The following is a 21,650-nucleotide window of genomic DNA, read 5'->3' as shown; positions in this document are numbered from 1 at the left end:
TAGATAAGAATGATTTTGCAGAGTCTGAAAGTTGTGTTTAGGGTACTGGCTTTTCATCTTCATTTTATCTCAAATTTTTAATATTTTCTGCCCTTACCCTTAGGACTCAGTGACGATTTCAAAGTGTTCATTTTACAACTACCTAGACTGGCAAAATGCATCACTTTTTGTAGTAGCCAAAGATAGGGAAAAAAAACAAACAACTAAAAATCCTTCATTGGAGAACTTGTCACATACGTGAGGCACAACCACACAGTGAAATACTGTGCAACACTTAAAAAGGATGTGGCAGTTCTTTGTGTACTTGTGTGAAAACATCGCTAAAATATTTATTGTGGGAGTGAACAAGGCCTAGGAAGGTCTGAATAATGAGTTATGATTTTTGTGGAGGAAAGTAATATTTCTATGTATATGTGAAATTATATTAACTGTTATTATCTCTAAGGAAAAGAATTACTTTTCTGCAAACGGAATGATGAGAGAGACTTTTTTGTTGTTTGTTATCAGAATGAATTTATAAGCACATAGTTTGACTTCATGTTTTCCATCTCCTTGGATATATTAATAACACCAGCACTCTTTAAATTAAAAAAAAAATTTTTAATGTTTATTTATTTCTGAGAGAGAGAGAAAGAGAGAGTGAGCGAGCAAGCAGGGGAGGGGCAGAGAGAGAGGGAGACACAGAATCCGAAGCAAGCTTCAGGCTCTGAGCTGTCAGCACAGAGTCTGACTCAGGGCTCGAACCCACCAACCATGAGATCATGACCTGAGCTGAGGTAGGATGCTTAACTGACTGAGCTACTCAGGTGCCCTGCACCAGCACTCTTGATATGCTAATCAACCATACACCAGAAGGGTTTTGTGTGTGTGTGTGTGTTTTTAAATGTTTATTTTATTTTTTAGGGGGGAGGGGCAGAGAGAAGGAGACAGAGGATCTGAAGTAGGCTTTGTGGACAGCAGACAGCTTGATGTAGAGCTCAGACTTATGAACCATAAGACCATGACCTGAGCTGAAGTAGGACGCTTAACCAACTGAGCCACCCAGGTGCCCCCGGAAGCTTGTTTAAATGCTCAACTGCAACAGAGGGAAGGAGAAAACAGACATACACCTTGAGGAAATGGAGGCAATTGAGACGGAAAGAGGAAGAGGGTTCAAAGGGTTATAGGAGTACATTGAGTAGGAGATTATGGTGCAATTAAGATATAGAAAGAAGCAAAGAAGGCAACAGTGACACTCGGTTATGTAGAATTTCTCTGCAAATGGAGACCTTGGAGGAACATGGTTGGTTCAGACAGTATTCTACCACCAGGTGGCACATGAACCCAAAACAGTTTGGATGCTATAGGTTAGTAAGGATTAGGATGGGTTAATGATTAGTAGAAGGAAGGTAAAAATGACTTTTGGATTAAGAAGTAGAAAACAGGGGCGCCTGGGAGGCTCAGTTAGTTAAGTGTCTGACTTCAGCTCAGGTCATGATCTTGCAGTTTGTGGGCTCGAGCCCGGTGTTGGTCTCTGTGCTGACAGCTCAGAGCCTGGAGCCTGTTTTAGATTCTGTGTCTCCCTCTCTCTCTGCTCCTCCTCCATTCATGCTCTCTCTCTGTCTCTCAAAAATAAATTTTTAAAAAAAGTTAAAAAAAAGAAGTGGAAAACAGTATGAGTAACTTCAGAAGTTATTATAGCAAGAAACATACATATAACAATTCAATTCTTAGACTCAGTGCTTTTTAGAGAAAAAAAATGTGTATGTGTATAAAACAGTTGTTTAAGCCTTTCTTAAAAGCTATCACTTTTGTTAGTGTTAAAATTCATATTATGGCTTTGAAAAAATATTTTCCTATATATTTAGTCAGCAAAATAAAACAGCGAATTGTAAATTAAAACAGAGTTGACATAGGTAATGAAGATGGCAATAGTTTCTGAGTTGCACTAAGATTTGAGTTGAATTACTGAGGAGGCTGAATCATCCAGAAACAGAAAAAAATATTGGGCTTCTTTCTGACACGGCATCAGGATCATGGAGTCAATAATTGGCAGAGTAGTATATGCACATACTCCATGGATAAATCTTCTATAATAGACACAAGGGTCTATCTTAGAATATCATGTTGGGCAGTGATGTCTGATAGCATATGTATTACTTTGAAATGTGAGTATCTAAAATATCAGTGTTACATGACATAAATAAATGTGTCCATTTATTCTCTGTTAATCCATTTACATGATTTGATAATTTTGAAAGAAGTATTTTAGATCATGTTATAAAATATATTTTTGGTATCTATTCTATGAGGGAAGAACCTTGCGAGTTTATTTATTAAAGAAGATTTCCTAGTTATTTTCCTGTACCAAGTTCTATGCATGCACTGATTACAAGATGAAAAAAAAATATTCAGTCCCAAACCTCATGGTATATGATTATGAAAAGTAAAGGGTCTGAAGTAAACCTGACTGGTATCCCAACATGTGGCTTTTTGATCATTTAATACTTACAAATTAATTAGTTTCTCTAATTCTCCATTTATTTAAAGAATACTTATGGAGAGTCTCTCACATGCCCACTACAGTGTTGGGCAAACAGAAGTGAATAAAACAGATAAAATTCTTGACCTTAAGGAACGTACATATTAGTTACTTCATTAGATAAATAACATAATAATAACAATCTCTTTGCAATAAAAATTGAATGAAAAAAATATACGGAACCTGTACAGAGATCAGTTCTAGGAAACAAATAGGCTCCCAATAAAGAGAAACTCTCTTCTCCTTTAATTTATTGGGGTTAGATTTTTTTCTACAAAGCCTCCTTTTTGTGGGAAGGAAGCATTTCTGTTTTTTTCAGTCTTTGTATTCACAGTAGGAACTCAATAAAAGTTTAGCAAACCATTAATATTTTTTATCTGGAGAAGTGATAAGAAGAGCACTGGAAAGTTAGATGAGGGATGAATCTTGTCTGATAAATTTAAGAATCTACATTTTGTTCTGCAAGCAGTGAGGAACCACTGAAGGATTTTAATTCAAGATGTTCAGAGATCAGATTTACAAGTTAGAAAAATAACTGCATTAGCAGTCAAAGTGAAGGGAGAAAAGAAGGGAGGTTTCTGGGGGTGAGAGGTAACGGTTCATGATTGTAATCATTTTTGTACTCAAAGTTCTGGGAGTAGATCGTTTTGCTCAGGGACATATGGGCTAAGGTCAGAACCCAGGGGAATACAGATGTCGATACAATTCAATTATAGAAGTGCTTATTGAGCACCTGCTATATACCGGGTAATGTTCTAAATGCTTCCGAAAGAGTGATGAATGGGTGCTTGAAGTTTACATTCTGGTGGAGGGAGATAATAAACAAATAAAACCCAGAAGGAAATATCAGTTAGTGACAAAGGTTATGCAGAGAGTTGAAAGAGGTTGATGGGAGGGACAGTAACATAGGGCTAATGTGGATCAGGCGACCACAGGAGCCTCTCTGGGATGTGATGGGTAAGGTCCATATGGCAGGAAGGAGCCAGGCCTAAGAAAATCAAGAGACAGCCCACTTTGGGCAGAAGGTTATATAGATAGCTAAGCAGAGAAAAGAGAGCTGGCCAAAAGGACTGAGAAAGAGCAGTCAGAGTGATAGCAGGTGCTCTTGGAAGCTTTCCAAGAAAGAGTGATCGACATCATCAAATCAGAAGAATCAAGTTTAAAAAAGCCCATAAGCTGTGGATTAGATTTGTTAATGGTGACTTGAGCGAGGGGGAAGAAAAGGGGGGTAACATTCATTATCATCTGCAATGTATATATGTGGCTATGTTATTTTACATTTTATGTGACTGTTTATTTCAGTCTTCACGATAGCAATATTATTACTATACTCATTTTACAGACGAAAAGACCTAGAATCAAAGATGTTAAATATATTACCCAAGGTCAAATAGCTAATAAGCTGGTATATGAACTCAGTTCTAACTATAAAACTCTTAGTGTCACCAACATTAGTGGGGGTGGAAGAAGCAAGGTTGCAGAATGTAATGAAGGGTGGTGGTTAGAACAGGGAAAAGTGAATATTTTGTGTACATAATTCTTTCATGACATTTGACCATGAAAGAAAGGCTATGAAGTAGGCCTTTCCCGTAGCAATTTGACGTGCTGAATTAAATGTTTCATTAACAGTATTTACTTTACTTTATTAATTTATAAAGGCCCTGAAGAACAAGTGAAAGTTTTTATTTTTATTTTACCCTGTACCAGGAGCTGATAAACTACATAGTCTGTGGGCCAAATCTGGCCCATTGTCTTGTTTTCCTAAGTGTAATTTTATTGGAATAGGACCACACTCACTTATGTGAGTCTGTGGCTCACATTGACAAATTGTCATCTGGCTGCTTTTGCACTGTATTAACTGAGTTGAACAGTTGCAAGAGACCATGTGATTCATATAGCCTAAAATATTTCCTGGTTGACCCTTTACAGAAAAAAAACTATCCTTCATAGTTCGCCTTTCCTTATAAGGAAAAAAGGTTGTTGAAAGTTGTTAGCAAAATGAAATGGATTATGTGGAACATAATAATAGTATTATATATACCATTATATATGGTATTATATATACCATATATATAATAATGGTATATATATATATATATATGTATGTATACACACACACACACACACACACACACACACACACACACACACACACATATAGGAGTGCCTGGGTGGCTCAGGCAGTTAAGCGTCCAACTTCGGCTCAGGTCATGATCTCATGGTTTGTGATTTCGAGCCTTGCATTGGGCTTTCTGCTGTCAGCACAGAGCCCACTTCAGATCCTCTGCCCTCTTGCTCTCTGCCCCTCCCCCGCTCACACTCCCTCTCTGTGTCTCTCAAATATAAACATTTAAAAAACAATGATATATGTGTAAACAAGATTAAAAAGGTTGTTCGTGCAGTATGAATGTATGGGCGCTTCTGCTGCTGTTGCAGGAAAGAAGTGATGGGAACCTCCCAGGGTGGGACAGGCAGGAGAGAGTAGATGTAGACTTGGGGGCTGATGGAATGCAGTTGTGGGACTCCATCAAGGCTGATCCAGAGGAGTCAGGTGAATGAGTGCAGAAATGGGGAATTGAGAAAGGAAAACAGTAGAAGAAAAGATGGAGAAATTTATTTTAGAAATGTGTAAGGCATTAAATGTGGCATAGCGCAGAGGTCACAGGCTTGAGATCTGAGAGACCTGGGTTGGAGTCCCAGCTCTCCCAACTGTACCATGTGACACTGACAAAATGACCTTTTCCATCCTGTTTCCTTATCCAGCTTAAGGAAAATGATGCATTTTGGTGAGTTCTAATTGAGAAGCCTTGCAGTTAGCATTGGGATTGGGACATATTACCTAATTGTAGTAATATTAAGCTATTGTTATTGTCCACAAAGTTATTATATTTCAAAATACTATGGAAATTAGGCTGTCATAGCAAGTATTGCATTACATTAGATTTCATTTTCATTTGTGTCAAAAGTGAACCCTTTGCTTGACTTTGGCCTTTTCTTCTTCGTATTCAATCATCTTTTTTTTTCATACTTCTTTAATAGACAATTTGTCATGTACATGCCCAAGTAGGAAACTTTCTAGTATAACATCAATTTCCTTGGCATTGAAGAATAAATTTAAATGATTCATTAGCATTAGAGAATTATTTGTTGAAATTGGTATAATTTTAGTGGAATTATAGGATATGATCAGATTATTCTCATCTGAAAACTTAGTATTTCAACTTCACATTTATTTTTATTTTTAATAAATGCTTCACCCTCACCATTTGTCTTTCTACAGCCATCCCAGGGCATAATGAGATTGACACGGCCACCTACCTACTCACCCAAGAATTCCTCCAGAGGATTGTTTTCCTCTCTTTGCCCTTTTTAATCCTCACTGGTCATTCTATATCCTTTTTACATAGTACCTACAAATCAAATACCAAAATCAAAATTAAATAAAGCAAACAACTTAAATTTTTTTAAATGTTTATTTATTCTTGAGAGAGAGAATGTGTGTGTGTGTGAACAGGGGAGAGGCAGAGAGAGGGAGGTAGAGGGTCCAACCTGCTCTGTGCTGTGATCGCAGAGTCCGATGCGGGGCTTGAACTCATGACTGTGAGATCATAACCTGAGTGGAAACCAAAAGTCACCTGCTTAACTGAGCCACTCAGGCGCCGCGCAAACAACCTTTTTATAGTAGTTGTCAATGGATAGGTTTTATACATACATGAGTGGTCATAATGTACAGTTTAAAGATTTATAAGATATTATAAGATATTATACCCACACCCCTATAATCAGTCTTAGCTATTGAACTTTAGGAAAGAAAAAAGTATACCTTTTCTTTTCTACCTGATTGAGAAACTAATGGAGACTTAGACTAGATGCAGGAGTCAAATGGCTGGGTCAGTTTTGTTACAAATGAAAACCAGATCTGGCAAGTTTGGCTTAGCTGGCAAATAAATGGACCTTATAATAATACTTTTTTGTTAAGTTCAATCTTAAGCATTGCTTCTTAAGAGAAGGCGAAAGGCCAAGAGTGTCAAGCTACCAAAAGTTCCTCTGCTGGAAACATTAAGAGCAGGGGGTAAATGCTTACTCATACCATTAGTCTGTTCTTAGAACTCTTTCCTACAATTAGCCATATGTGACTAGAAGAGTAGAAAGAAGGCTGAATGCCTGAGGTTATTCTGAAGCAAAGCAAAGCAGTGTTTATTCCCATCTATTTTGATACCAGGTTTCCCTGAAAATGTTACTTTTTGTTAATCTTCTCTTTTGTGTCTCTTTTGACATGTATCCTCTTACGCTTCATGTATTTTCAGTGGTTCTGCGTTCTGATGTTTTACCACACGACTGACTTTGGTATTTATTTAATTGTTAATCTTTTAGCTCTCATGCAAACATGATTTAACTTGCAGCATGATTTCACCTTGATGGGGATTCTGGTGGCTCACTGAGCATGGAGTCTTGCTGTACATGTACATTGCTGTCTCTCATGCATTTTGGTTTATTCTTTTAAGCAATTTGCAGTAGGTTAGGCTTACTGCCAAACTCTTTACTTCAAATCTTTCTCAATGCACACATTGGATTTGTGTTTAATGATTCATTTACCTAATGCATACCAAAAAGGATCAGTATGTAGGCCAAAGTGAGTCTTTTTAAAATGTTAACAAATGACAATAGCCAGTCTTAGAAAACTCGTGTTTTAAAATCTGCTTCAACTCAGTATTGTATTCAGCAGGATAATGCAATTGGTGTTAATTCAATTTATGCTACTAGTCTACCTTGTTTCACACAAGGGACCAAAATAAAGTACCTGGTACCATTTTCCCTATGACATCCTGCTGTGAATTTGCTCAGAGCCATGTGTCTTTGCTCTGATTAAAAATCTTGGCTCTGCTACTGGCCTTAGGGTCATTGGAAAGTTGCACTTTCATAAGTGTCAGTTTTCTTCATTACAAAATGATGATACAAACCTCACAAGATTGCTGGACAATAAAACGAGATAATATAGGAAGTGTACATAAAGTACTTAACATAACGCTTAGCTTATATAACGCATGCAACAGAGATTAGTCTCAAGTTCAACATTCAGTCTCCCACTTCCTATGCCACCGGAAGAGAGTACTCTAGCGGTGATACTTGTTTAGTGAACAGCAGAATTATCTTAAAGATTCCGGGACCCGCTTATATGATAACTCACTCAGCCTGTATGTATGGAGCCTGGGATGGCAGGTGGACATTGGACTCCAAGGACCAATCCAGTTCCAACAACAGAGCATTGAGAACAGGGAGAGATGGAAAGAAAATAGTAACTGTCAGAAGGGGAGAGTTCGTAGAGAAAACTTCTTGCAGAATAGCTGATCCCACATCCATACTTTTCCCATATCAGCAAGTTACTTCATGTTTCTCTACTATACACTGCTTTAGTTTTAGCTCTTTGACGAATGAGAAACAAAACCCCACCTTGATATCTCAAGTAGAAATGAGAGTGAAACAGTAACAGATACGATGAGGATATGAGAGCCAATCTCATTGTCACCCAATAGTATGAAGTGAAATATTATGGCATATATTACGAATGTGTCATCCACATCCCATGGAAAGGAAATGAGGAACTGTTAAATCCTGGACAACTCTCATTCAGAGGCTCCATGGTCTCCTGTCCTGTCATCTTTCTCTTCTCTTTCCTGATCTGCCCTCTGCAACTCCACGGTCTTCTCTTTCTTTTCTCTCTTCCTCTATTTCCTCTGCCTCTCGTTCTCTCTCTCCTCACCCCTCCTACCAGCATTTTTCACTTGTACTTGGTCCTAAATGCAGTCTTTAAATCAATATATCTTTTATTATATCTCTCAACTCTTCATGCAAAGATAATTGGGTCAGTCTTTCATTATTCTAATTACACTTCCCAGAGAGGAGCTGGTTTGGCTCAGATCATTTGTGTTAATCAGTGGATTGGCCTCCCTAGAAATGAGTTTGTGCATGTGGGTTGTGTTCTTGTGATGCCTATAGTAAACCTCCTCCAGAGGACATATGAGCAGGTTCATTAAGAAATTATCAGTTATTTTCCTAGCACTTCTCACAGGGTCTGGAGAGTAGTGTATGTTCAATAAATGTCTGCTGAATAAATAAATGATAACACTAAATTCATACCTTATTTTACTAAGATCTCAGCTCTACTAATCATTGACAGCCAGTATGTATCAAGTATTTATCATTAGCTAGGCGTTGTTTGATGTACATTCCATGTGTTCACTCTGTCATCTTCACAACAGTCTTATGGTAAAATCAGGCACGGAGAACCTAAATAATTGTTCGGGGATATGCCCAAGTCCATGCCTGGGCCCTTGACTCTCCTATCCACAATCCTGACCTCCATTCTAAACCAGCTTCAATCTACAGTTTATTTCTGACAGTACAAAGTAAGTGTATGTTAACTTACACCACTAACTTATACCAGTAGTAGTTTAAAAAAAATAGAGAATGGAGTTGTATAACAACAAATGAACAGACACCAAGAAGTTCGAGTTGACTGGTATGCAATATTGATGGCTTAAAAAGTGTAACAGGGGCCCCTGGGTGGCTCAGTTGGTTAAGCATCCAACTCAAGAGTTCTGCTCTGGTCATGATCTCACAATTCGTTAGTTTGAGCCTTATATTGGGCTCTGCTGGCAGTGTGGACCCTATTTGGGGTTCTCTCTCTCTCTCTCTCTCTCTCTCTCTCTCTCTCTCCTTGTTTCTACCCCTCTCCAGCTCACACACACACACTCTCTTTCAAATTCAATGAATAAACAAAAACAATAAACATTTTGTCCCTAAAAATGTTTTCTACTTTTCTTCTCCCTGGTTCTGTATCTTATACTCTCTTTTTTTCCTTTCTCTTTATCTTTTTCCTTTTAATAGCCATTTTATTTATACCATTTGATTACTCAGTGGGGAAGCTATTCTTGTTGTAGAAACCATTTTTAGTCAATTTCTGTTCTGTAGCTCAGAACCACAAATTTTCAATGACTTCTCAAAGGATAATACATGAGTAGAAAGGAAAGCATAGTAGACAATAAGAGGAAAGCCTTCTGCGCAACAAAGAGCAAGTCCTAATGACAATGTAATCTCAAAAACTCAAAACATTATGTAAAATACAAGGACAGTGAAATAAAAAGTACGAGACAGCTCAAAGTGACATTAGATTTACTATTAATCAAAGAAAAACCAACACAGATTTTCTTTTTTAATTAAACTAGTATATTTTGAAAAAACGGTAATGCTCCCTGATGTAGAGGACACAAAGTAGGGGAGCAGTGTATTTCTAGCAAAGAATGTGATGATATGCATTAAAGTCTTTAAAATATTCATTAATTTATCTTTCAAAAATTATATGTTAAGAAAATTATTTCAAGAGTGGCATAAATTTCTGTACAGTGCTGTTTATCACTGTTACATCAGTCAAGCCTGGTGATAAGTTAATGTTCAAAAATGAGAAAATGTTAAGTTAGATATCATACATATGAAATCTTATGCTACTATTAAAATGGTGTTTACAAAAAATCAGTTATCATTGTTAAATACCATTGAAATAATGTTTACAAAAATTACTCTAAAGCTATACGTAAATAGATATGTGCACATTCACAAATGAGGAGACTCGAAGAGACACCAAAATATTTGTAGCATTCACCTCAGGCTGGTAGAATTATACATAAATTTTTCAATATATTTTCATATTCCAAGTTTTCTATGATAAACAGGTTGGTATGAGGGCAATATTCTATTAGGTTTGTGTTTAAAGGAATCTTCTTACAACTTGACTTCTCACTACAGAAAGTGCGGAGCATCCACTTGCCAATTCCATCTTGGGAACAGCCTTGCTTGTGGCACATAAGGCACTAAATCTTAGGGCTCCAAGTTAAAAGACACTTGAGGTTTCCCACCTTACCTACAGGGTAAGTGTTATAGAACAGCGGCAAATACCACCACTTAGGTAAGCCTTTTCCCAAGATGAAATTCTTTGAATAGGTAGCCGTTTAGTATAAACTTCAGCTTTTTTTCTAAGGAGGAAAAAAACCCTGTTCTTCCCTACTATGTTTTTAACGAAAGGCATTTCACTGCAAATCAATTTTGTCATTAAAAACTGAATGGTTAGTAATAAAGTTTTAAACATCTATAAAATGCTGATAATCAGAATTGATGGATCCTAAGTATTGTCTTGTGATAATACTGATTCTGATAAAAGTTTAATTCTAGCTACAATATGAAGAATGATCTCAAATGTATAAAAAGATTCATTTCTACCCTTTCTGTTTCTGGTTTTGATTTAGGAGGTATTTATTTATGTTTGTTTCTCTGTGTGCTTTCTGTTTCATTTTATTTCTGAGTCATAAGTTAACACAATTCACACTCCCCCTTTTTTCACTGTCGTTTGACAAAACCTTTAGTCCATGTTGGTAGGACACAACTCCTAAAAGTGTTACTGCTCCTTGTAAAGATATACTGGAATTATGTAGAATGATACTTTTTTTGTAACTGCAATATTCAAGGAGCTTTTAGTTTCATATTGACTGAACTATATAAGTTTTTTGACCATTGAAAACTGTCAGATTAAACTTGCTCTTGTGAGTTGCTAGATTAGGGGACCCAGAGAAAACAGAAGCTAGTGTCCACTAAGAATTTATTTGGAAATCTTCCCTTGGTATGAAAAGAATTATTTGTTTTACAAGGTTATAAATTCCTGGAAGCCTAGTAACTCGTTTCTTGTCTTTGTATCTAAAATACCTATTTAATACACGTATATTGAATAAATTAATGAAAGTTCAAGGAGACGTCTATAAATTTTTGTCAAAATTTGTGAGTATTATAGATTCAGAAATTCCCAGTTTAGGATATGGGAAATATTGATTTGACATGCATATTTATTTTTATTTTTAGCAAGACATGTTGTCTCCTTTCAAGGACTCTCTTTTTTTGATACTGGAGGACAGACAATCTCTATCCTTTGACTGTTACAAATTTATCATTTAATTTAAGAAAGTATAGCTATTTTTATTTGCTCTAGGAAGAATTCTGATACGGTAGAGGAATTCACCAAGTACCGTTGTGTATAAATGTAGGTAAAAGTCACTATAATGATTGAGGAACTGATCCAGTTAAGGTAAAACGATGACAATTGGCTACCAGGAAAAAAATAGATGCAAAGCTTCAAGAAGGTGATGAAGCTAGCTGTGTGGGGATCCATTTTCCCTGTGTATGGGAAGAATGGAAACTGGTGGTTTTCTTGTCTGAGCTGTATATGTGTCTTTCTCCTCCACTGTATAAGCGGCTCAAAGACAAGGACAGTATCTTTCACTTTGACACACACACAATGAATATTTAATGCATTGAATTTGTTAAATTAGGAGAAAGAAAGGGGAGGCAAAATGCTGGAGATGTAAACGATAAGGTCATATTTAGTTTAATTATAGTCCTAATTGGCCTCCACTATTGATTCTATGTGATTGAAATAGGGCTTTGAGGATATTAGGTTTGAAACAGATTGATGTGTCTCCAGCTATATCTGAGCTGGCTGCTCTGGTACTCACTTGACTTTAATAACATTTGTGGCCGATGGAAAGTGAGGAAAAGGAAGATAGATTTAATAAATACTTGAAAAGGAGAAACTATACTATACTGCATGAATTAGAACAAAGAAAGGATAAAGGTTAAAAAAGATTTCATTTTTGTGAAGCCAAGAGGTAATACAATTGATGTTACTGGAGAAGTTGTAAAGAGTATAATGAGGCAATAAAATGAATGCAATGGAAGGACAAAGTATGGTGAAAAAGAATAGCTAGGGTTCAAGTTCAGACTTTCCTGTGTTTACTGGCATTGAACTTTGCAATTCTCAGTTTTCTCATCTCTAAAATGGAGGAAATACTGGGGCACCCAGGTGACTCAGTCGGTTAAGTGTCCGACTTTGGCTCAGGTCATGATCTCATGGTTCCTGAGTTCGGGCCCCATGGTGGGCTCTTTGCTGACAGCTCAGAGCCTGGAGACTGCTTTGGATTTTGTGTCTCCCATTTAATTTTTTTTTTTAAAGTAAAAATAAAATGGAGTATATATTTGTATTTTACCTATAGAGTTATTTGTTATGATGACTGAATGTGATAAAGTGTGTTTTCTTTTTTAGGGATTGTTTGGATTCAAGAACCTGAAATCCATTTACTAACTCAAATAAAATAGGGATATATTTTAAAGATTAAAGGGAAATTAATGACTAATCAAAAGAAGTATAGCCTCGTTCATAAGAATTTGAAAGTCACTGTGACTCTATTCTCTTAATTTCCCCTTTCTTTCCCTGGGATCTCATGGTCTATTATCACCTCATTTCTCTGAATTCCTGTGCCATTCTTTATGATGTCTTTGGCCAAGAGTAACAGAAAACTTGTTTACGAGGGGCTTATACAACAAGGGATTCATTGTTTTATGTAACACGAAGTTTTTGTAGGTAGAACAGATCCAGAGTTGACAATTCAGCAGCTCAACCATGTCATTGTGGACACGGGTTCTTCCCTTTATACTTCTGTACCTCCACTTGTAGGCTTATTGTCTTCAACTGGCCACTTAACAGGGTGCTCAGATAGATACCTTAGTCTCGAGCATCAGCTGTCCTCAAAACCTGTTCTTCCTTGCACATTTGTTTTTAAGAGCCAAAACTACTCATTGGGTATATTCCAGCAATAGTTTTCTTTGTAAACTACATAGAATTATACAAGTAATTTTAAAGCTATCCATAAAATACTCAAATGAAACATTCTGAACATACAGACAAAAGATTAAAAAAAATCTAAACCACTTCTAGACTTCCTTTATTGATAGATCAGAAGTTATACATAGTTATCTGAAAACTGTTTAAATTTGTAGAAATTATAATCATTTAAAATAGCTTCCACATTAAACTTCATTTTCATAGTTGCTAGAGTGAAAACTAAATTGAATAAATAATATGTCTAGAAATCTCTCAAGACAATCAGAAATACACAAACATGAAAAATGGCATAAAGCCAAACGTGAGTACGAAAGGACCACGTAGGTCTCCCTTAATGTGGGGGAAGGAATTGAGGAAAACTTCCTACAGCAATGGCATTTGACCTCACCTTTGGAAACTTCAGGTCTGGAGTTTGGAAGAAAATTTGACTAAGTTAAGAGATTTGAATGTCATCACCATATTGTAATACACAAGACTTGAGAAGAGAGTAAAAGTGAAAATTTGTGAGATGAAAAATAAAAACTGGATACTTTCTCATAATAATATTTATTATTAGAGCAGTATCATAGGATATTTACAGTTTCAAACCATGTGATTTTGCCTTATCTTAATTGATTCTCTCAGAAACATACCTCAAAGGTGTTAGTACCATTGTTTTGTAGTTTTTGAGACTGTTACTTAAAGAGGTTAAGCCATTTTCCCCAAATGAAGGTGTCAGAAAGCAGAGAAATTGGAATTCTTGTGCTTGCTTTTGGACTCAAATCTCATCTTTAGTAATTTATAATGGATTGAAATTTATACAGTCTTTGGATTCTAAAATACCATTATTAAATAAGTCAAATAAATATACAAGATCCAATAGCAATATTCAAGAATTCTATATTTAATTAAATAAACATTTTTACTGTTCTCTAGATTTCTTCCCAGTTTGAATCAGTCTGTTCACTCGGATTTTATGCTGTGTAGAGATAAAGTGACTAGATTGTAATGACTATTCTCAAGCAAATATGTAATCAAATTGCAACAACTGGGGCTTAAGATGTACCACCTCTGAATACCTGAGATTGGCAAATGAAACCAACCAAATATTTCATGGACTTTACTAAAAATTCAAGGTTTAAAAGCCTTTGTTAGGCAAATGATGAATAAATTTTAATTAAGAAACAGGAGCATCGTTTTGCTTTCATATTGCACTTTTCCAAAATCCCAAAGGATCAGAAACACGATAGTACACCTATGTACAATATTAATTTGTTTATAAGGACATCTGTTCCTCCTGTTTTGCTTATTTGCATCTTAAGTTTGTGTGTTTACAAAATTTGACTACTCAACTAGCAGATGCAATTTTTAATATCCTGCTTCAATATTTTTAACCCATTGGGTTTCTACTTTATTCCATACACACATACACACACACACACATATGCATATAAATACACACATGTACACATGCACATATACATCTTTACATATGTTGGTAGGGTATCTTCCTTAAAATAAAACTGTATTTGTTCATATTACTTAGATAGATACCTCATTTGTTCCATATTTATCTCTACCTTTCCTTTGGAGATGGCCCTTCTTTACCAAGATCTATAGAAGGCCTTAATAGGCTAGTTGTAATAGCAGTATGTGGACAGCAGGACTGTTAACTCAATGAATATTGTTTGTGAGAATTCATTAAATTTGTTTTTAAGCAGCATTTCACTTTTGTAAATAGTTGCACCCAGAAAAAGCTCTAATTAGAGGAATTAATTAGGACTTGGAAAGGTGAACAGAAATTTGTGGGTATTTCCACAGAAGAAAAATACCTCCCAGGGAGTTTGCACACCAGGTAAAAAGAGAATGGAGAGTTTTGAGTTTTAAAGGCACAAGAGAGTGGATGTCTTGTTCAGATTAGCATAAGACATTTTGCAGGTCCTAGCGCACCTAGTTCTTTCTTTGGTGGAATTCATCTTTTAAAACATCTGGTTGCCAACATTCGAAACCCCCATTTAACCCAAATATAAAGTTAAGCCCAGTTAAATAAGAATAATCTCACTATGTTAACCATTCCGTGGTCAGAGTGGTGCTTCTTCCCCTGTCAGTTACCTTTATAATATCCCTGCCACCAGAAACCCAAAGGAAGCAGCTGTTCTGAGTATGTATAAACAAAAGAAGCTGTTACTATAGCAACCATAGAACTCCTGGGAAGCTCTCTCTTTAACCAATCCCTCCTCTTCACCCCTCCTGGTTTTCCTTTTTTGCACCAGTGCCGACTGCCCTTGGGCAGAAATGGTGATTGATGATTGGACCATGTGTGGGCAGGGCATGAGGGGAAAGCAGAGGGAATGGTTTAGCTTGCTTTTTACACTTTGCAAGAAGAGCTGGAGGACTTGCTCCTGGCCAATGAAGCTTATGAAGAGGCTGCAGAAATTGACACTTCCGAAGTACTTGTTTGCTCTTTCTTCTTTAAAGAATACTCCTGGCCTTTCCCATTCTCTACTTGAGAAAGTAATAATGTCTCTTTCATCTCTTCAGTTTCCCCCCCCCCCCCCACCACATATCCATACCCATAAGCCAAACCTGGCATGGCTGAATGGAATCTGATTGGAACCTGATTGCACAGTTGCTATGAAATTGATAGATAAGAGAGTTTTGATTTCAGAAGTAGATGGGGGGCACTAGTTGCTCAAGATTGTTGTGTTTCTCCATAGGGTAGAAAATACAGGCATAGTTTATAAAAATTGAACCCAACTTCAGAAAACCTGCCCCAAATAATTAAGATTCTAATCATTTTATTTCAGTTTTAATGGCCTGCAAAGTTTTGTTTTGATTAATCTACCAACATTCATATTCATATACTTTTATATCTCTTGGTAGTCAACCTTCAATTTGTGAATTGCCTGTTCTTTCAAATTAGTTCTGTTAATATTCCTCTTCCAGTACTTTGAATTCAGTCCTATTTAGGTTTCTTTCTCTTCCTCCTTCTTACCCTCTGAGGAGTAAGTTTGTTGTTGAATGTTGGCATTAGTAGCAGACTAGTCTACTTTCTGCTCGCCTGTATTATCTTTCCTCCTTTCATATCCTTTTCCTAGTCACATCGACCAAAATAAAATCCCTGTAAATATTCATGTTAGCATTATGACATTTTAATATTTTTTGAACTTCCTTTTGTGGCTCTATTTGATGTTTATATGGTTATATATGTCTAACAATTTAAAAATATAGCAGCTTTAAAAAATTATGTTAGCTAACCAAAATATGTTGGCTAGGCTCGCCTTGCCTATTTAACATAAATTTATTTTGGCTGGAGTAAACTTATACATGATGCTTCATAACATACTAAAATATCATGAATTTTAGAAAATAAATTTAAATTTGAAATTGTATCTGCTTAGAGATTTTTTACATTTACTTTGGGTAAATGCCTTTAGTTTTGGAAAAATGATTTATAAATAGATTTTTTTTCTAGGTATCTAATATCCAAGTCAATGGCTTATCCCCGTCAATTCTGTTCTAGCCATTGTTCTTGTGGTAATTTGTAGAGTGGTGATTATTTATGCCTGCGTGTAATTTAAGTGGATCAATCAGTCTGTTTCATGCATTTTTGAAAGCATTTAGGTATCATTTTCAATTTTAATCGGTTTCTAATGATACCTTAGAATTATCTTGCTGGCTTATACTAGTTTTTATCAACTTTATCAATATTTAGATAATTGCAGAAGAAAATACAATATGTTGTCTAGTTATAAGATGCTATTAAGAACAATATGTGAAGAAAGATATTCCCTTATAAAGGATTTCGTTATTAGTACTTATGTAAAATATTGCTACCTTGTGCCTTGAATTTTTATAGTCATACCAGTCATAAAATGAAAGCATCACTGGTTATTGTAGATGTTGATATTTTTCTTTTATAATACGCAATTTTCCAAGACAGCATACTGCCAGTTCCTGCCTTACACTTCTCTGGCTTGAGATTCACATGAAACCTTAAGGAAATTTTTAGTCATAGTAATACATTATTGAAAATATTTACCCACTTCTGATGTGGAAAATATAAACAAAGGAAAAGGCAAGTGTTTAGAAAGAAAAATACTGGAAAGAAGTTTACAAACACCGTCTACTGGTATAAAATCTTTCCTTCAGGTAGAGAACTGCCCCCCTCCTTCCATACACACCTAAACCCTAAAGCACCTTCATTATGCTCTCCTTGATCCATTATGTACTTGCTGCATTGTTTAAAGATGCATCCAATTAAGAACAAAAACAATAAATTTTATCCACAGAGGCTACTCTAGTAGTCATCACACAGTAGGTACTAGATAAATATGTAATGAATGAAGGAACCGATATGCACAAGCAGTATAAAACACTCCTGCTGCAAATGCTTTCCTTCAAGTTAATTTTCCACCAGGTGATCAACCTAACTCCGACAAAACTTGTAGCACTCTCTATGTCCCCTGGCCATTCTTCTCTATTAACCAATGCCTAGTCCCTCCTTTCTTTCCCCTGTCCAGTTCACTCAGACATTTACCATTTGCTAAGGCATCAGGCTCTGACCACTTTATACTCTACCCATTTGGGAATTTTTTTCTGATCATTTTAAGTATCAGCATAGTGATAGAAATGAGAAAGAAACATACTGTGTAACTTGCAGTGAATAATATGCAGTTTTAAATAATGAAAATCAATAATGTTGAAGGGATGCTGAGCAGATGCTATTTGCAATGAACAATTGTATCTACTTGGCTTATCATAAATGGGATGCAAAATGGCACAGTGGTAATTGATGTAAGAGTGAATATAGATGCAAGACTTTGCCTTAAAGATGCTGACCAGTTCAGTGATTGGAAATGACTCAGAAATAGTATTTTTAGAGTTTATTGAGTTACTCAGAATAGTGCTCAGTGAACTATGGTTGCTGTCTTAAAAAAGTGTACATTCCTTTATGATAGTCGATTTGTATAATTCAGACAAAGTTATAGCAGTTAAAAGAAATGCATCATTTGCAGGGGATTTTCTGACATCTTTCATGAACTACACTTTGAAGGGTGGAAAATATATTGGACAGAGGAAGAATTATAGTAACAGTGATGGATCTTATCATCTCTAGTCTATCTATCATATAATAAAATGCTTTCAAGATGTCATAATGAATCTGTTATTTTAGTGGCTGAATCTTCTTTTAGTCACATTGAATGAACTGCTGAAATAATAGTTTCTTAATTGTATAGAATATATTGACTGCTTATTCTGAATAAAACACAGGTTGAGAATCATGTCTCATGTCTCATGGGGTGCTTGGAAGTCTCAGTCAGTTAAATGCCTGACTCTTGATTTCGGCTCAGTCTTGATCTTGAAGTTTGTGAGTTCGAGCCCCTCATCGGGATCTGTGCTGATGGCATGGAGCCTGCTCGGGATTCTCTCTCCCTCTCTGTCTCTCCCCCGCCCCCAACCCCCCACACACTCACACCTGCTCCCTCTGTCTCTCAAAATAAATAAATAAATTTAAAAAACATATTTCCCATGTTTAACTATATCTTTACAGTTTTTCTACAGATAGTCACATTAATTATATAATTTCATGTCTCATGGATTTTCTAAAGTAGAAAGGCCAGGAGTTAAGATACTTATTATATAAACATTGAGTTTGGGGCACAGAGATAGTATGACTAAAACCCAATTCTCATGGCTCCAGCCAACTTTCTTCAGAATTTCTTAAAGGAGCCCAAACTTTAATAACGTATCAAAAAACACTTGACACGTTAGAACGAGTTCTAAATGAGTGATGTGCACAATACTGCTAGGATTGAGAAGAGGCCTCCAATCTGTACCATGGTCTTTGTTGATTCTTCGTCTGCTGAGTAGACCAGAACAAATCTAAAAACGACTCCTTTTCTTCTCACTGCTCTCACACTTCCTACTCTTACCCCTGTCCTAGGCATTTCCCCTTCCAACATGAGCTTCATTAGCTTAAGTTATTTGCTGCCCAGATGTTAAAACAAGGACTCATTCATGTATATGTTATTTCATGATCCATTTAAAAGGAATTGTAGGGGCGTCTGGTGGCTTAGCTGGTTAAGTGTTTGACCTCAGCTCAGGTCATGAAAAATAAATAGTAATAAAAGGAGATATATAGTATATAGGGGAAAAAGGAAAAAAAAACTGAGGGAAAAATAAAAGTCTTGGCCATTGAAAGTAAAATGTATAGATGAGTGAAGCCAGGCTGAGAGACAGAGGGACCGGGGGCGGGGGGGCAGGAGATCTAAAGAATAGAGAGGATGGGGAAAGAATGGAGACTTGTTGCCCCTTGGGAGAGAAAGAGCAACCCTGGATCTTGGTTTCCCAAATCCTCTGTCCATCTCTGAGGGACTCACCTTTACTGTTTCCTTTCCTTGGAGTATCAGCAACCAATTCAAACTAGGTTGGGGCAGGCGTGGGGGGAGGCAGCCGAGACTTACTGGAAGAATGAGAGTTTCTGTCAGAATTAAAGGAATAATTAAACAAACAATAGAAAGGGCAGAGGCTGGACCACTCATGTACCCATAACTGAGAAACAACTGGAGCCACAGACTCAAATACACCAGATACTCTTGACTAACTCCTGTGTGAGGTACATCACATTCTCACACCATTGTCAGTGGCAGGAGGGGAAGGTACTGTTAAAACTTACCAGACTGGGGTGCCTGGGTGGCTCAGTCAGTTAAGCGGTGGAACCTTGACCTCCGCTTAGATCATGATCTCACAGTTCACGAGTTCGAGCCCTGCATCAGGCTCCTCACTGACAGCATGGAGCCTGCTTGGGATTCTGTCTCTCCCTCTCTCTCTGCCCGTCTCCTGCTCTCTCTGGCCCACTCCCTCAAAATAAATAAACTTTAAAAATATCTTACCAGATTAAGATCAGACTGCCTGACTTCAAATACCATACCATCCCTCACACGCACTAAGGCTTGGTTAACAACTCCAAGTTATAGTTTGCTCACTTATGTAATGTGGTGACTAAAGATAGGATTGTAAAACATTTAAAGTGCTTAGTACTTGCAGTGTCTGAACTCAACAAATATCAGCTGTTGTTATAGTTGTTGTAACAGATATTTTGCCTTTGGGGACTCACTTCTCATAGTGCTGTTGCCTGATAGAAACAGTCTCTGTTCTGTACGTTCTAGTTTGAAAACAGCTTGAGATTGTTCCTAATTATCCTAAGTATGGTCATGTGTTTAGACTGTAAGAATATGGGGACTTTGGAACTACAACTTTGAAGTCAGAAGGGGAGGGACATTTCCACAGAAAAAGAAGGGAAGAATGCCAAGCAGATAAAGAAATAGATGTTCGCCACATGTAGATATCTGCAGTATCTATCTTATGCTTACAAAAAGTCTCTCTTCATTTAAGCTTGCTTGAGTGGGTCTCTAACTGAATCCCTGATGTAGATATTGATGTAAACATAGGTACAAGAGTAGTTGAAGTGGGGCCCCTGGGTGACTCAGTTGGTTAAGCATCTGACTCTTGGTTTCAGCTCAGGTAATGATCTCACACTTTGTGAGTTCAAGCCCCACATCAGACTCTGTGCTGACAGTGCAGTCTCCTTGGAATTCTCTCTCTCCCTCCCTCTCTTTCTCTCTCTCTCTCTCTCTCTCTGACCCTCCCTTGCTCTCTCTCTCTGAAAATAAATAAATAAAACATTAAAAAAGGTAGTTGAAGAAAATACAGACACAGATAGATTAGATAGATATTATGTGGCCAAAGATCATTGTTTGGTCAGTTTTATAGAATAGGAAAAACAAGCTTAGGTTTGCTGTAATGTAGCGATGTGATTCTTACGTAGGAAACTTTTACAAAACACTCATAAACTTAGAAATCACGGCCAAGCAACTAGCATGATATCTAAATTATAATTACCTGCTGCTCTACATATAAATAATGTTTTGTTTGTAATTGGAAAATAATACTTTGTGCTGATTTAAGGAAGTTGTATTAGCATGCGTATCTAGAGACATTTTAAGTGAGTTGTTCAAAATGACTGTGTTTATGCATTCGATAGAGTATATATCTAAAAGGAAAATCCTTGTTCAGCAGATGCTGTAATGAAATAAATGCAGTGAAAAAAAATTGAAGCTGAATGTATTCGTACGCATCCCAGATACTTACCATTTCTGGTGCAATTAGGTTTGAAAGACAAGTGATTCACTACTTTTGATCACATTAAGAATACTAGTATATGACTCAAAAGATAGCATTCAGAGGACTAATGAAGGGATCTTAATAACTTAACCTAAAATCAACATTTATAATATTTTTCCCTTTTAATCATGACTAAATGATTATACCTTTCCATCCTAAGGATCACAGACCTTACGGGCTTGCAGAATTATTAAAAATCCATAAAAGAAATAAGCATTAGCTGAAGATTCAATAAATGTC

The 21,650-nt window shown here is 36.5% G+C and overlaps 1 protein-coding gene and 1 long non-coding RNA gene across 9 annotated transcripts in view; one reads left to right on the top strand and one right to left on the bottom strand.

The window, feature by feature from the left end:
• The window catches only part of LOC121030626 (uncharacterized), a 70,087-nt gene extending 54,049 nt beyond the window's left edge, over nt 1-16,038 (bottom strand). For 2 of the 3 annotated variants that reach the window (XR_005790329.1, XR_005790330.1), the window contains exons 1-2: nt 15,336-16,038; nt 5,848-5,931 (exon numbers count right to left, since the gene is read on the bottom strand). This is a non-coding gene — a long non-coding RNA (uncharacterized LOC121030626). Of the gene's footprint in view, nt 1-5,847; nt 5,932-15,285 lie in introns of all 3 variants that reach the window. The other variant, XR_005790331.1, reaches the window with a different exon arrangement.
• KCNH7 (potassium voltage-gated channel subfamily H member 7) overlaps nt 1-21,650 on the top strand; it is a 488,027-nt gene that overhangs the window by 56,738 nt on the left and 409,639 nt on the right. The gene's annotated exons all lie outside the window — the stretch shown is intronic.

This window comes from Herpailurus yagouaroundi, unplaced genomic scaffold, assembly GCF_014898765.1.
Source record: "Herpailurus yagouaroundi ecotype Mexico unplaced genomic scaffold, PumYag 140, whole genome shotgun sequence".
Classification (NCBI taxonomy): Eukaryota; Metazoa; Chordata; class Mammalia; order Carnivora; family Felidae; genus Herpailurus; species Herpailurus yagouaroundi.
Note: the sequence above shows the minus strand (reverse complement) of the source record. Positions and strands in the feature narration are given on the sequence as shown.